This window comes from Manis pentadactyla, chromosome 7 (genome assembly GCF_030020395.1).
Source record: "Manis pentadactyla isolate mManPen7 chromosome 7, mManPen7.hap1, whole genome shotgun sequence".
Taxonomy (NCBI): Eukaryota; Metazoa; Chordata; class Mammalia; order Pholidota; family Manidae; genus Manis; species Manis pentadactyla.
Window position 1 is genome coordinate 128,203,236 of NC_080025.1, and position 11,319 is coordinate 128,214,554.

Genomic DNA, 11,319 nt, shown 5'->3' on the forward strand with positions numbered 1-11,319 from the left:
TAAGAGGTAGATATAATCCTAGTTGTGAAATCAGATGAACATTTTTTTAAAAAGTAAATCTCACTTATGAACATGAATTCAAAATTTCTAAATAACTTGAAGCATATCAGTCTAGCAGAATATTAAAAGAATACTGCATCATACCCAAGTTGAGCTTATCCCAGCAGAGAAAGAACAATTGGAAAATAATACATTAATAAAATTCATAGTATTCTCTGAAGAGAAAAAAGACGATTGTCTCGATACCCAAGAAAAGTAGTTGATAAAATGCAACACACATTCCTAGTTTAAAATGGAAATCATTTTAATAAATAGGTCATAGAAGAAAGAGTCCTACATTTGGAAAGGTGCTGTACCGAAATCTTCAACAAACAGTGCTTAATCATGAAATACCTAAAACATTCCCATTAAAATGAGGAACAATACGGGTTTAGTCCGTACCACTACCATTTAGCATCGAATGTCCCAGTCAATACAATAATGAAGAAAAGGCAATAAATAAGATATGTAACTATTGGGAAGAAAAATATAGAACTGTCACTTTGACAGATGATATTTCCATCTAACTGGAGAAATTTAAGAAAAGTGAGAAACTTTAGAACTAGTAAGATATTGGTAAGGTATAAAGATATAAAGATCATGAAGATGTAAAAATCCTCACGAAGGAAAGTATAAAACAGAATTGAAGTTTACACATAAAGGCCTTACCAATTGGAAAAATACTGTTTCTTAACAGAAAAGCTCAGTGCTATAATAATTACCCCCTCAAATTTACATATTTAATGCTACCATGAACAGTATATCAACAAGTTTATGATACAATTTGGCAAGATAATTCAAATTCATCCAGAAAAGAAAAAATGGCAGGAATAACATTTTTTTAGCAAGTATTAAAATATATCAAGGTTTAGTAACTGATTCAGCATAGACTGGTAATAAATTGATAAAATAAAAGAGATGGTCCAGAAACAGAACCTCTTATTTATGAGAGTTCATTGTATAATAAAAGTGATCTCTAAAATGAGTGGAGAAATGATAGTCAATTTATTGAAGGGTTTCCATAATTAGTTAATCATTTGGAGAAAAATAAAGCTCAGTCGCTTCTATATATAGTATAAAAAATAAATCCCAGGTGGGGATTTAAGCATAAATTAAGAATTTACCTATTTCATTGGTAATGAGATCTAAGCATAAAAATAAAATTAAGAGTACTGGGATAATAATCTCAATAGATGCAGAATAAGTATTTGAGAAAACTCAAAATCCATTCATGATTAAAAACTCTTAGAAAACTAGGAATAGATGTCCTTAATTTCATAATAGACATCTACCAAAAACCCTACATTATACTTAAATGATGAAAGACTAAATGATTTTCCTGAGATTGTAAACAAGCCAAGATGCTCCCTCTCCCCCTTCTACTCAGCGTGATGCTGTAGGTTTCAGCTAGGGAGACAAGGCAGAAAAGCCATACAGCTTAGAAAGGAAGGAACAGAACTACATTCAGACATTTTCTATTTAGGTACCACTTAGGTATTAGGTAATATATAGAAAAATCCCAAGGAATCTGCCAAAAAGTTACTAGAAGTAATGAGTAATTTTAGTTATTAGGTTGCAGGATACAAGGTCAACATGCAAATGGCAATAGTATTTCTATATACTAACAATGAACAAAATTAAAAAAAAGATAGTACTATTTGCCTCTAAAAATAGTACCACTTTAATACCCTTAAAAGTGGAAATGTTTAGTATATACTTAACAATGTGCATTTTCTGTATACTTAAACTGTAAAACACTGATGAAAAATAGCAAATACCTAAAGAAATAGAGAGATACTGTGTCTCTTGATTGGAAGACTCAGTATCATAAAGATGTCAGTTCTCCCACAACTGATGTATAGATTCAATGCAACCCTAGTCAAAGTTCCAGTAGGATTGTTGTTTTTATTAGACAGCATCTCTAAACCTGATACGGAAAAACAAAGGACCTAAAATAACTCCAACAATTTTAGAAAAGAAGAACAAAGTTGGAGAACTCATAATATCTGATTTCAAGAGTTATTATAAATCTATAGTGGTTAGTACCATGTGGTACTGGTGAAAAGATAGATATGGGATTAATGGAATAGAGGAGAGATTCCAGAAATAGATCGAATTGGCTAACTGATTTTTGACAAAGGTGCAAACACAATTCAATGGAGAAATGATAGTATTTTCAACTGTTGGCACTCAAACAATTGGATGTCCATATGCAAAAACTGACCCTCAGTTCAGACTTTTCACCTACAAAAGTAACTGAAAATGGGTCATAGACCTAAATGTAAAATCCAAAACTAGAAAGAAAGAAAGAAAAACAATAAAATAAAAATCGGTGAACTTGGGTTAGGCAAAAATTTATTAGATACAGTAACAAAAGCAATGATCCATAACAGAGAAAAACAACTGTAAATTGGACTTCATCAAAATTAAACACTTCTCTGCAAAAGACACTGTTAAAAGAATGGGAAAACAAGCCACAGCCTGGATGAAATATTTGCATATTATACATCTGACAAAGAACTTGTATTGAAAAAAATACAAAGAGCTTTTAAAATTCAATACTAAATAAATAAATAACTCAGTTTTAAAAATAGATAAAAGATGTGAACATACTTCACCACAGAAGACATATGGATGGCAAATAAGTACACTAAAAAGATGTTCAACATCATTAGTTGTTAGGGAATGCAAATTAAACTACAGGTAAGGTACCACTATATACTTCTTAAAATGTTTTTTTTTTAAACCTGACAGTACTAAGTACAGAGCATCTGGAATTCCCATACACTGCAGATAGGAGAGCAAAATAGAACAATCACTTTGGAAGACAGTTTGATAACTTACAAAGTTAAGCATACTCTTACTATTGATGAAGTAATCCCTCTCCTAGGTATTTAGCTGAGATGAAAACTTAATTCATCCCAAAACCTTTATGTGAATGTTCATAATGGTTTTACTCACAATAAACTAAAACTAGAAACAACCCTAAAGCCCTTTGGCTGGTGAGTGGATCAACATACTGTGGCACTTCCATACCATGGAATACTGTTCAGCAATAAAAAAGAACAAACTGCTAATATGTACAACATGGGTGAAAGCCCACATACAGTATGCTAAGTGAAAGAGGTCAGATAAAAGACTATATACTTCATGATTCCATTTCTATGAGAAATCCTTGGAAACAGACCAGTGGTTGCCAATTGCTTGTAGAAAGACGGGCATGAATGAATTTGGGCATTTATAGAGCTGTTCCGTATCTTGTTCATGGTGGTGGTTACCTGGTTGTATGAATTTGCTTAAAGTCATAGAATGGTACACTACAAATAGAATTTTACTCTACACCAATTAAAAAATATGAATTAAAAATAACTGAAAAAATGTGCAGTAGGGAACGAAGACATGAAACTCAGAAGCTTTGCAGGAAAAGACTCACAGATATGATTACCACAAAATAATAAACTTTTGTAGGACAACTGTCACCGTCAGAAAATTTAAAAATCGGGCCACAGAGCCAGTGAATATTCAGCATATATAACTGACTGAGGATTAAGACCTGTAATACCAAGTGTGCCTATAAATTAAGATGAAAAAAGATTAATACAACAAATGGGCAAAGTACATGAAGTACAGGAGTTCACATAGAGAACCAAATAGTCAGTAAGCAGAAGATTCCCAGCCTATCACTCAGTGGGCTATGAATTAAAGCAGCACTAAAATGTTATGCTGCCAGATAGGCAAAAAATTTAAAGATTGTTAAAACCCACCACTAGTATGGATGTGAGGCTACAGGTACTCCCTTCAAGTTTTTGAGAGCATGAGGATACAACATTTTGAAAGATAATTTGGTCGAAGCTATCAAAAACTTAAATGTGCATATTTTTGACTCAGTAATTTCACTTTGGGGTATTGCTACTATAGCAATACTTGACTAGGTGCACAAAGATGTATATAAAATGTTTTCATTAAAGCATTGTTTGCAGTAGTGAAAAATAGGAACCAATATAAACATCTATGAGCAGAGGAGTGGCTAAATAACTTAGGTAAATCCACTTTATGGACTGCTAAGATGAATGACACACGGGTAGGTATTGATATAATACTGTACCTATTTATTTACAAAGAAACACATTATTAAATGAAAAAGCAAGTAGTAATAGATGTATATTGATCCTATTTGTATTTTTTTAAAAACTACACATACACACACATACAGATTGGAAAAGGTCTGGATAAATACACATCAAATTTAGGGCAGTGGGTCCCCGCGGGGAAGGCAATGCAACTGAGGAAACTCACTTTTTTCACTTTAAACACTTTGGTCTTATTTGAACTTCTAAGATGCAAATGTATTTATCTTTTACTTGTATAGTCTTTTTTAAATTAATGAAATGAAGATATATAATTCAAATATATCTGTACATTTTAAATTAAGTAAGCCCAAGTAGAAAATACAAATGTATGTATGGGAAATCATGAATGGGGGGGGGGGGGAAAGGAAGAACCAGGAAGTATTAAAAATAGAAACCATAAAATACACTGACAAGTACTAGGTGCGACTTCTGTCATGGTGGAGATGAATGGCTCTAAAATGTCTATCAAAAGACAAAATAACTTTCAGATTAAGTGAAACAAAAAGATAATTAGCCATAAGCTGTTTAAAAATGAATATACATGTATGTAATTTACATATTATTTATTTATGTAGTTTATATATTTATTTCATTCTGGGTATATATATGTATATATATGACCAAGAAGGTTGAAAAGTATCCGACACAAAACTATCCGAGACAAATGCAAAGGGAATTCGTCTGTATGTGCTAATATTAAAATCATACAGAATGGACTTCAGGACCAGAATATTAAATGGAACAAATATAATTATTTTTATATTGATAAAATGATAGACTGCACTGTGAAGGCAAAACAGTCAAGAACATAAATGCCTCCAAATAAGAAACTGGTTGGTCATATCATGCTACCTATTTATTTACAATATAACTACATGACCAATAAGCTGCTAATGTAGAAAAATATGCAACGACATGAAACTATGTTATAAATTAGGAAGGAAAAAACATACATATTGTAAATCCTGTATAACGTCAATTTTGTTTTAAAATTTTATGAAGGAAGAGGAACAGGACTAGAAGGATCACCGGCGCAGGGCCGCCCCGGCGCGTGTGGAGGGGAGGCAGCCCGAGGCTTAAAACAGACCCCCAGCTGCAGGCAGGGAAGGACACAGCACCGGGTGTTCAGCCGGCGGGGGGCGGGGCTTGAGCTAGCGCTACCTTTTAACCAGTTTGGGCTGGTATTTCTCTCCCTTACGTTTCTCAGCCTGACGATGGCCTGGATTTCCTGATTCCCTTAGTGGGGCTGCCTGGTGGTAACTTGTAATCACTTCTCCTGACCGGTGTTTACCATGGTGAGCCATCCCTCACCCCTGTGGTCCATATGATTCGGGGGTATTTGGCTCCATTAGTGATGTTCTGGGCGACCCCATGGTGGGAGCCTCGGTGTCAGGAGGGCCTGGGCTGACCGGACGGCGTCTAGGTGGCCACGGTCAATGCGGGTGCCCCTTTGGACTTAGTCTGAGGCGACACAATGCTGCTCCCGTGATGCTGGGCAGCATCATGAGGCCCGAAAATGTACCTGGGTCCTTCTCTGAATGACCTTGATGCATAGGAATTTGAGAGATGTCCTAGAACTGGCACCAGCAGGGACAGGGGAATTGAAGTTACTGGCAAGGGTGGCTGAAGAAGAAATGGGACACTGATTGGCTGACACCCCCCTCATAACCTCAGAGGAAATAAATGGGGGCAGATGAGTGCCAAGACCACAGTCAGGGTTGACTGTGGAAATGAGGAAAAACAAATCTTTGCAGCAGTGACATAATCCTAGGGGCTGAGTATAGGAATCTGCTACCTGGGGCATAGACACAGGGTTAATGGGCATGCAGCACCACTACTTAGTGTGTGAAGGAAGGAAATGGCCACATTTCAGTAGAGATTTGAATGAGACGGAGGAGATGCATGGGCTGGAAACGCTCTCCCACCAGCCATCTTGGCATTCTGCGGGCAAATCCCACCGTCGGTGGTTCTCTAAGTAGAGCCTGCACCAGGGGCACTTGGAGGGCTTGTTAAAATGCTGATTGCTTCCCATTGCCCCCCAACCCCATGCCCTCTGAATTTCTGACTCAGCAGGTCGGGGGTGGGGCCTTAGAATTAGTATTTTTAACAAGTTCCCAGATTGATGTTGATGTCTGCCATGTGGGGGCCACACCGCAGAACCTCTAGTTTAGAACCCCACTGGGTAGGCAAATGAAGAGGCTGAATGGAGGATCTAAAAGGCCCTTTCTTAATTCCAAACTTCTAGGATCCCTGTATTGAAGGACTATCCTTTGCAAGGACTGTTAGATAATGGACCCGTTTTGATATTTAAACGGCAGAAGCTGGCTGGCTGCTCTGGCATTGACCTGGGAGGTGCTGTCCCTGTCACGGAGATCAGGGCTGATTCTCAATCTCACAGACTCAGCAGAGTCACAGATGAAGGGAAGGGCTTGAGGGAAATACTATACGGTCTGGATTTTTCATAAAATTGGCTCAAGTCCCTGGCAACATCCTGGGGGAATCCAATGACCTCCCAGGGATTCTTGTGAGTTTCAGGGGCTCATTTCTCTGGGTAGTCTCTGGTTCTGAACTCCTGCCTCCACTGGGTTCTCACTTTGTGTGGCTGTTCTTTCTCCTCACACACAGGCCCAGGATATGGGGCTCTGGCTCCCTCCGCATCCCCAAACACCAGGTGCTGGTGGTCCTGCCGATGTAGCGGCATCTGCTGCCTTGCCTGCCCCGCAGCCCGCTTTTCCTGGTCCAGGTACTGCAGTCTGCTTTGGGGAGTTACTACAAGTGGATGCAGTGGGGCTGTGCAGGTGCCTAGCAAGCCAGGCCAAGCAGAAGTTGGCTTCCTGGGCTGTGAATCTGGAATGCGCCTTGAGAGTGGCAGCCTCGCTAGATCGCCAGCGCTGTTTTCCAGCCTGGGTCTACAACATTTTCCTGAATTCTCTGATGTGCTTCAGATCTTCTAATAAATCCAGTGTTTTGAAATTGCTAGTGAAGAAAAAGGAAAAGCTAAAAACAGGAGGCCTGGGATCTATAAAGGGGTTTACATCACAGCAGCACAAATAACTTAAAATGGAGTATTAGCCAGCCTTGTCGATTAAAAATAGTCTCTTGGCCACTCTGCCACAGGACTGTGGCTCTGTCCACATTTCCTTGTGGGCCCCAGTCACCTCATGTGTTGTCCATCTCCGTTTTCCCACCATCCCTTCCTCCCATCTACCCTTTCACCAAGTTCATTTGCTCATTCATGTCTCCTGCAGAGTAGGGTCACTCCCTCTCCGCAGCACCGTCTCCCGCCCAGCTATGCCAGTGGGCGGTCACCATCCGCATCCAAGGTGATCTCTCAAGGTCTTCTCGGAGAAGACAATTCCCTCCCGAAGACATGACTGCTGTTCAAATAATACATTTTATTTTTCACCTTGCAGCAAAGGGAATGCCTACTGTGTATCAGATCTTACAAATGATACATTATCTGATGCAGCAGATAACTGTATCCTGTTAAATCAAAGTGAACCAACAAACATAACTCAACAAAAGGCTTATTCATAAACCATGAGAACAATTCATTTTAACGTAGGTAACCGACAAGTGGATTGGAATGGGGATTGCCAAACTGTGACCTGTGGCTTATTTTTATACAGCTACAAGCAAGGAACTTAAAAAAAAGATTTTTAAGGGGTTGCAAAACAAAAAGAATATGTAGCAGAAACTTACGTGTCTCACAAACTTAAAATATTTACTACCTCGCCCTTTATAGAAAAAATTGGCTGACTTCCAGATTAGAATCCTCTTGTAAAAAGGTGCTTGTGGCTGAAATGGAGTACTCCAGACCTTAGGAATTATGTCAGCATTGGACAATCTTATTTGGAGATTGTCTGTTTGGGACAGGAAGACCTTTCTGCCTGTCATGTTAGGAGGTGGCTAATTCTGTGACTGTAAACAAAAGGGGTCTGTTGTCTGTGTTCTGTGTTCTGGGCCCACCTTCAAAGTGTGCGGAGGCCAGAGAAGTGTAGGGTGGGGACTAGCGGCTCCCTCCATGGAAGATGGACCTCTGTTGTGTCCTCAGAGGCAACAATAGCAGGGGCTTTGGGGCTTCCAGGGAATACACTTGCACAGGTGAGAGGTCCTGGCAGCGGTTGGTATCTGATGGCTGTGAGTACAGCAGGAGAGACGGCCTGAGGTGAGCAGCTGTGGACTGGGGAACAGTTGAATCCCTGCTTTCCTAAGAGTCCCAGTGGACCAGTCACTGGGTTAACAGGCTGTTAGACCAATGGATGCCACCCTCACCTGCTTCAGGTCCTGACTTCCCTCGGTTCTCTCTCAAAAACTACATCCCCACCACCCCTGCCTCTCCATAGATCCCTCTCACTTGCTTTATTTTTATCCTTAGCCCCTATCACTGTGGAGCTATGATTTACTTAACTCACTTCTTATCCTTTGTCTCCTCCACCAGAATGCAGCCCCTGTGAAAGCAGGAATCTGGCGTGTAGGGGGCCTGTTTTGGTCCCTGCTTTAGCTACAGTGTCTTCAATAGTGCCTGACACATAGTTGCTACTTAATTGAATTGAGTGAACCATGTGTCCTTATTATGGGTGAGACACCTGGAGAGCCTTAAATCCTGTTAATTTGATCAGGAAAGGGCTTAAAATCATTCCAAATTGAACAGTAAAGGAAATGTGACCTTTTTTTGTATCCTAAAGTAGTAAAGTGTGGTGTATTTGTCATAGTAGTACCAGCTTGCTAGTACATTTTCTCCTTAGCAAAATGTTTACGTAGAAAGTAACTTACTATCAGAAGGTTATTTATTGAGATGGATCAGAAGAGAGGGCCCAGCATAATCCTCATAGCTGGTATTCTCAAGTTATAGGTTAGTCTCATGGCCACACACGTGACGGGAACACACCTTCCATGGAGCTTGGAAAACTTAATGGAGTGCCCAGAACCCTTCTCTCATAGGCTTCAAGCCTATACTTATGCAGTACCTACTCTGTGCCCGGCACAATTTGTTGAAATTTTTCTGTGTAATTTGTTGAATGAACTTATGAGTAATAGTGCATATTTTGTGCATTTACTATGTACCAAGTACTAGTCCAAGCACCTGTCATATATTGTCTCATTTAATTTTCATCAGAATCCTGTGCAGTAGATTCTAATTATCACCCCCACTTTGCACATGGAGCAACAGAGGTATTGAGAGGTTGAATAACTTAATCTAAGTCACACAAATTAGCAAGTGGCGGAGCTGAGATTTGAGCTCTAGCCACTGCCATGCCTCTCATGGACAATGCTGGAGACTGACAGAGAAGCAACTGCCCACTCCTGCTCTCCTTTCTACTCTGCATGTATCACAGCCCTTAGAACACAGCAGCTCTGCAATTAAGTTGATTCCCCACCTTTTAAAAAAAACATCAAACACATTCCAGTCATGCCTTCCTCTGGAGGCACCTCTGCCCACCTTGAATGGACTTGTCTGCCCTTCAGGTCTCAGCAGCAGCAGCCTGTCACCGTTTAAATCATAACTGTCCCTTGTAAATGTGTCTGCTCCTTTAATTCTAAAACACAGGATCATGTTTTAAGTGTATCAGTGTATTAGATGAGTTCTATTGTAACTTTATGTTGAAAGGTTCTACAAATCTGAGAATGTTCTTATAATCACGTAATTGTTGTGTTTTGTACATCTGGAATTTTGCATAGTAGATGTTCTTAGAGTGGCGCATGATTCAAGGGAGAATGTTAACCTTTTAATTCAAGTAAATGTTTTTGTATACTTTTACATTATAATTAGAATTGAGCTAGCTAATGAGAGAGAAAGAAGTATAAGCATGAGCTTATTCTCTGGTTTTGGAGGCAAGACATAGGACACAATCTGATAATCAATAAAACAGGTTTTGATCAGTGCCAGACTGAATGGAGCAGATATTAAATATAATGAGTTTGGATAATGTGGGATATCTTGGGACCATCTAATTGTAGAATAGACATCACACTGTTAGGAGTGGTTTAAATTTAATTCCCTCAGGTGGGCTCGATAATGCCTTCTGGAAGGTTTCTCAGATTTGAAGAGACTTACTTAAAAAAATGAAATCCGTGACCACCACCAAAAATTATCTTGGTGGGGATGCGGTTCCCTCTAGTGGTGATAGAAGGAGTTGCAAGAATTTTATTTGTATATACATATATTTTTTCTCATTTACTCCATTCAGTCAATAAGGAGTCATTGAAATTCTCAATCACAATATATGTTGGTCACAGGGACGGTAGTATAGCATGAAGAAAATAGTCAATGATATTGTAACATCTTTCTACCTTGATAAATGGTAACCACACTAGAGGAGGATTTAATAATATGGGTAACTGTTGAACCACTGTGTTGTACATTTGAAACCAACATAAGATTGTATATCAATGATACTTCAATAAAAGAAAAAAAAGACTTATTGAGGACCTGTTATATATTAGGCTCTTTTTAGAGATAAAAGGCACAGTTTCATTTATAAAAATCTCACAAATCTAGAAGAGAGAAAACCATATGATGGAATGGAATTATGATATACCATTTCTGCAATAACAAAAGTAACAAAATGTAGCTTTCTACCCCAGGTCAAGAGGGATGGTGTTAAGTAAAGGTAAAGACTTCCTGAAAAAGTCAAGATGTAATCTGAATTTTTATAAACATTACCTTTTTTCCTCACAATATCAATATTTGCTTATTGTAGAAAATTTAGGAAATACAGATGAAAAAGGAATTACCCATTTTCCATCATCCAGAGACAATGATTTACAATATTTTGCTATGTCTACTTCAAGTCCTTTTATGTGTAATTTTTAACAGAGATTATATTTGTAATCTGCCATTTGCAAATGTAATTGCTCTTTGCAATCTCTTAATATACTTTGAAATATTTTTACTAAATATATCAGTGCAAGCTTACTACTCTTTTCAAAATACAGTTGGCTATTTTCCTACTTCATTTTTTTCAAATGAACTTTAGAATAACTTTGTTCAGTTTTTAAAATCCCGTTGGTATTTAGATTGTGGGAAATATGGAGATTTGAGGGGAGTTTATAATATAAAATTTAGTCTTTCCATCTAGAACTATTGTAGGTCATTCCATTTGTTTGTGTCTTCTTTTATATTCTCTCAAATGTTACAGTTTTCATT